The sequence below is a fragment of the Pyrus communis genome, chromosome 7, assembly GCF_041283825.1.
Source record: "Pyrus communis isolate YQ-2024b chromosome 7, ASM4128382v1, whole genome shotgun sequence".
In the NCBI taxonomy this organism is placed as follows: Eukaryota; Viridiplantae; Streptophyta; class Magnoliopsida; order Rosales; family Rosaceae; genus Pyrus; species Pyrus communis.
Window position 1 is genome coordinate 9,220,648 of NC_142571.1, and position 5,767 is coordinate 9,226,414.

Consider the following 5,767-nt stretch of genomic DNA (forward strand, 5'->3'; position numbering starts at 1 on the left):
GATGCATCTTTTGAGAGGCATCATCTCATACGGGTGTAAAGCTCTTGGCGTTCTTTCGTTGTCTTCAAACTTCATCTGAATGGATGAGTTTGTCAATTTAAAAATTAAATAATTAAATTTGAAATTAAAAAAATAATTCATTATTAATTTTAATTATTAGAGCCCACGAGCCCAATAACAAAATATTCAACTATGTATGCTGCCATCTTACTCCATAAAAATGCTAATAATTTGATTATTCTCTCTCAAACACATACAGGAAAATTTGGAACTACTATTTGGTTTAGTTACGTCTAATTTTTATTTTATATAAGAAAATACTGGCTTAGAAAGTTGAATACTCCAATGAATCACATTTTTTATAGAACGATATTGGAGTAAGCAATTGTTAGTATTGAGCTCGATATTTATATGAGCCGAATATAAGATCTCATAAAGTATAAAAGAATATCACTAAACGCTAATGATAATCATAAACTCTAATTGTGATTAAAAATATCATAATGCTTTTTTGTCCGACCTTAAGCCCTATATACTAAAGCCCAAAGGACCCAAAACCTTGTTGCCCATAGACCGAATATACCACTTTCAATGGACCCATATGCCCATTCTATAGCGTGAGATCGTCCAAGTCCTGAACCAAATGGGTACCAACCAACTCCAATAGACACCTACTAGTAGCAATGTGTATCACGTGCACTGCATGTGACACGGTCTTTTTCAAACCCTACAGAATTATTCAATTGCTCATTCATTGCGAAAGTTTTTTAATGTGGCCATCACGTACGTAGTGTTATCAAGTAATATATTATAATTGCATATCACTTTTACAACAGAGGGAAAGGAAAAATACTTATTTGTTTTGATGTGGATTAGATTTTCACCGATTTTCTTCCTCACTAATACTATCGTTTGTAAAATAATAATAATAATAATAATAATGTGTTATAATATGAGTAAGTGATTCATTTGATAGGTTATAGAACTAGAGAGTTAATAAACTGATTCATATGTTATAATATAAATAAATTGATAAGATTACATGGCAATATGACAGTCACACTGAAAAATTCTCATCTTCACATTTGCAATACCTTCTAGTGTTTTGGCCTTTGAATTAACTATTGTGACATACATTTAAGAATTCCAATGCTTCACGAGAATTACCAAATAGTCTACGAGGAATCATGAGTAAGTAACACCCGTACATCACTTAAGCTCTATTTTCACATGAATTATATGGCATGAAACATGCCCAACTTGAATTAGGGATCAGTTTTAAAGGAGTTAAACACCTAAAATGCAGAATTAGTCCAAAAAACAAAAAAAGCATGAACAAAGCATAATGCATAACTGCGTATATTATCCTTAATTACTATTTTCCCCTAACCCATATTTTTAAGAAAAAAAACCAAAATTTGATAAATGCATAAAATACATAGGAAGTGGTTAATATTTAGTCACATTACCCTCACTTATTATCCCACTCTTTTTATTGGTCGTCTTCTTCAATCCTTAAGTAATTAAATCCCCGTCAATCCTTTCATCCCAAACCACCAATCCTTCAAACCCAATTTAGCCTCTTGCTCGGGAATTTAACCTGCTTGATAGCTTCGACTAGTTGAATTATAAGTCTATAGCTGATTAGTATTAGTGAAATAAGATGAGTTTATTTGTGTATTCATTTGAGCATATCTGCCAAGTGTGAGGTCAAAAAGATGTAAGACTAAAATAGTCATGTGTAGTGATCCTATAAATTAGCTAGATGTGTGGCTGAGATCAAGTATGATGTGTGTGGATCCAACTAAGGCAAAACGGTCATGAAATGCACGAGTGTGTGCTTAATTTTCCATTAAGAGAAATATATTCCTTTCTGCAACTTCTGCAAGAGAGAACAGAACATTCATTCCTTTTGCATCTTTTAATCCTCTCTATCTCCATATCTTATAACCAAGAAAAATAAAAGAAAACAACATGGCCTCAGAGCCAAGTTCGATCATTTGAGCATGGGCGTAAATCTGTGAACTCATTGAGTTGAGTTGAAGCTCGGTGAAAGTCGCCACAGACCCATTATCATCTGAGAAGAGAAATCAACCCGTTCAGACAAAAGATGTCTGGATATGTAGGCTCGGAAGTGAGAACTCCAATTTTCTCTGGTGAGAACTACGAGTTCTAGAAAAACAAGATGGTGACGATTTTCAAATCACATGGGTTGTGGAATCTGGTACAGAAGGGAGTTAAAACTTCCGATTCGAAAAAGAAGAAGACTGAAGGATCATCAGAGGATGATGTAGATGAAGAAATGGCTGCTGTGTTGATGCAAGACGCAAAGGCTCTGGGAATCATTCAGAATGCAGTCTCGGATCAAATCTTCCCTCGAATCGCCAATGTTGAATCAGCGAAGATGGCATGAGATTTGTTGTATGGAGAGTATCACGATGGTGATCAGGTACGATCTGTGAAATTGCAAAATCTGAGACATGAATTCAAATATGCTAGAATGCGTGATGATGAAATTTGATTGGGTATCTTACTAGGCTAAATGAGTTGATTAATCAGATGAAAACGTTTGGTGAAATTCTGTCTAATGAAAGACTTGTGCAGAAAGTTCTGATTAACCTTAGTAAACCATATGATCCCATATGTCTAGTCATTGAGAATACAAAATGTTTGGAGGCTATAGAATTGCAGGAAGTAGTTGCAATTTTGAAGAGCCAAGAACAATGATTTGATTTGCATATTGTTGATGCAACTGAGAGAGCATTCTCTTCACTCTTTGTGAATCCAAAGGAACAAAACAAGAGTGGTGCTCACTCTGGTTCATCCAGATTTTAGAGAAACTGGAATTCTAAAGGCAAGAAATGGGAATCAAAACCCAAATTTCAGCAGAAATCTCCTTTGAACACTTATCAGAATATGAATGCATCTCAGTCAATGGGTCAAGAGGTTGCAAAGCCTTAGTGCAAGGTGTGTTCTAAATACCATTTTGGTGAGTGTAGATACAAAGGGAAACCAAAATGCTTCAATTGTGATAAATTTGGGCATTGGGCAAAAGAATATACTGCAGCTAAAGCAGTGCAAAAGGCAAACAATGCTAACTAATTGGAGATGACAAGGAATCTATTTTATGCAAATAGCATAGTTACAGAACCAAGGGTGAATGGAGAGTGGTACATCGATAGTGGTTGTATCAATCACATGACAGGAAATGTAGAATTGCTTGTTGATGTAAGAACCAACATAGCTGGGAAAGTTCAAATGCCAACTGGAGACCTTGTGAATGTAGCAGGAATGGGCTCATTAGTGATTGATACAAATAAGGGCAGAAAATATGTTAAAGAAGTAATGTACCTGCTTGGTTTAAAAGAAAACTTGCAAAGTGTAAGTCAAATGGATGAGCATGGATATTTCTTGGTGTTTGGTGGTGGAATGTGCAGTGTGTATGATGGTCCAGTGCAGTGTGTATGATGGTCCATCACTGGAATGCTTAGTTATGAAAGTGAAGAAGAAAGTGAATAGGTGTTATCCGTTGGCTTTATTATCTGAAAACCAAGTGGTTTTAAAAGCTAGTGTCACTCACTCTACAAGAAGAGGTCTATGTTGAGCAGCCTGAAGGTTTTATAGTCAAACGCAAGGAGGAAAAGGTGTTCAAGCTTCATAAAGCTCTTTATGGTCTAAAACAAGCTCCAAGAGCCTGGTATGGAGAGATTGACAACTATTTCTCACAGTGTGGTTTCAAGAAGAGCTTGAGTGAACCAACTATGTATATAAAAGCAAGGGGAGAAGATATCTTGATTGTTTCTATCTATGTGGACGATACAGTCTACACTGGCAGTTGCAAATCAATGCTAGAAGAGTTCAAGGAAGATATGAAAATGAAGTATGAGATGACAGATTTGGGACTCCTTCATCACTTCCTCGGAATAGGAGTGATTCAAACTGACTCTAGCATCTTCATTCACCAAAAGAAGTATGCAAGTTCTTTACTAAGTAAATTTGGACTAAATGAAGCGAAGACTGTCACAACTCCTTTTGTAGCTACTGAGAAGTTATCTAAAGATGATGGAAGTGGATCTACGAGTAAGGAAATGTATAAAAGCATTGTGGGAAGCCTTCTATATCTCACTGCTATAAGGCTGGATATAATGTATGCAACAAGTTTATCGGCAAGATTTATACACTGTCCTGCCAATAGACACTATGGAATTGCAAGGAGACTACTCAGATACATCAAGAGAACTCTGGATTATGGCCTAGAGTATGTTAAAGGAAGGAAAGGTTGTTTAATTGGCGTCTGTGATAGTGATTGGGGTGGCTTATTGGAGGACAGCAAAAGCATATCAGGATATGCATTTTCATTTGGAAGTGGTGTGTTTTCTTGGGCTTCGGTCAAGCAAATTTGTATTGCACTCTCAACTGTAGAGGTTGAATATATAAGTGCATCATAAGCCACAACTCAAGCAATATGGCTGAGGTTTGTTTTGGAAGATTTTGGAGAATTACAAACTGAAGCTACTCCTCTTCACTATGATAACACTTCTGTCATTGCTATTACAAAGAATTATGTGTTCTATCAGAAGACCAAACACATTGATAGAAGGTATCATTTTATTAAGGATGCACTACAGGAAGGAATCATTGATTTGGTGTATTGTTCCACTAAAGAGCAGCTAGCAGATATTTTCACAAAACCTTCGGCTAATGAACATTTCAACTATCTCAGGAGTATGCCTGGAGTGAAATCAGCTCAAGACTTAAAGGGGAATGTTGAATTATAAGTCTATAGCTGATTAGTATTAGTGAAATGAGATGAGTTTATTTGTGTATTCACTTGAGCATATCTGCTAAGTGTGAGGTCAAAAAGATGTAAAGCTAAAATAGCCATGTGTAGTGATCCTATAAATTAGCTAGATGTGTGGCTGAGATCAAGTGTGAAGTGTGTGAATCCAATTAAGGCAAAACGGTCGTGAAATGCACGAGTGTGTGCTTAATTTTCCATTAAGAGAAATATATTCCTCTCTGCAACTTCTTCAAGAGAGAAGAGAACATTCATTCCTCTTGTATCCTTTAATCCTCTTTATCTCCATATCTTATAACCCAGAAAAATCAAAGAAAACAACACGACCGCCACCACTTCCTCCGTCTTGTCTATGGCATCCAGTCTTCTCCCATTGCGAAAATAGACGTCAAGTTCATCTAATGCAACCTCACCAAATTCGAGCAGCAAATATTTATCGCTCTAGAAACCCTACGATTCAACGACATCATCATCCTCAATTGTACTGAAAACAACAACAGTGGCAAAGCCTACACCTACTTCTCTTCACTCTCACACATCCTGCCGCACAAATACAACTACATCGTGAAGGCAGATGACGAAGTTTTCATTAGGCTCGAGCCACTTGCCTTGTCGCTCAACTTGTACTACAAATTCGTAATTCCATGTGCTAGCATGATCCTGTTTGTGAACTACACGTTCGGGATAGGATTTGTGCTGCCCTGGGATTTGGTTGCATGGATTTAAGCTTGTGACACTCCGAGAAAGGACGTGTTTGGTCTCGAGTATAAGTTGGTCGGAAAGTGGTTGAAGGTGGGAATAGAAGCAAAAAACCAGTTCTCGAATAAGCTGGCAATGTACAACTATCCGGGAACCGATGTGAAGTATTATCGTGAGTTTATACCAGAAACTGTGGCTGTTCACCGGCTCAATAGGTGGGATCAATGGCTGCGTGTGCATGAATTTTTTAATACCAAAGTAGCGCTCTAA

General features: G+C 36.9%; 1 pseudogene; it reads left to right on the forward strand.

The window, feature by feature from the left end:
- The first annotated feature begins 1,425 nt into the window (after positions 1–1,425).
- On the forward strand, positions 1,426–5,767 carry LOC148695683 (uncharacterized; annotated as a pseudogene).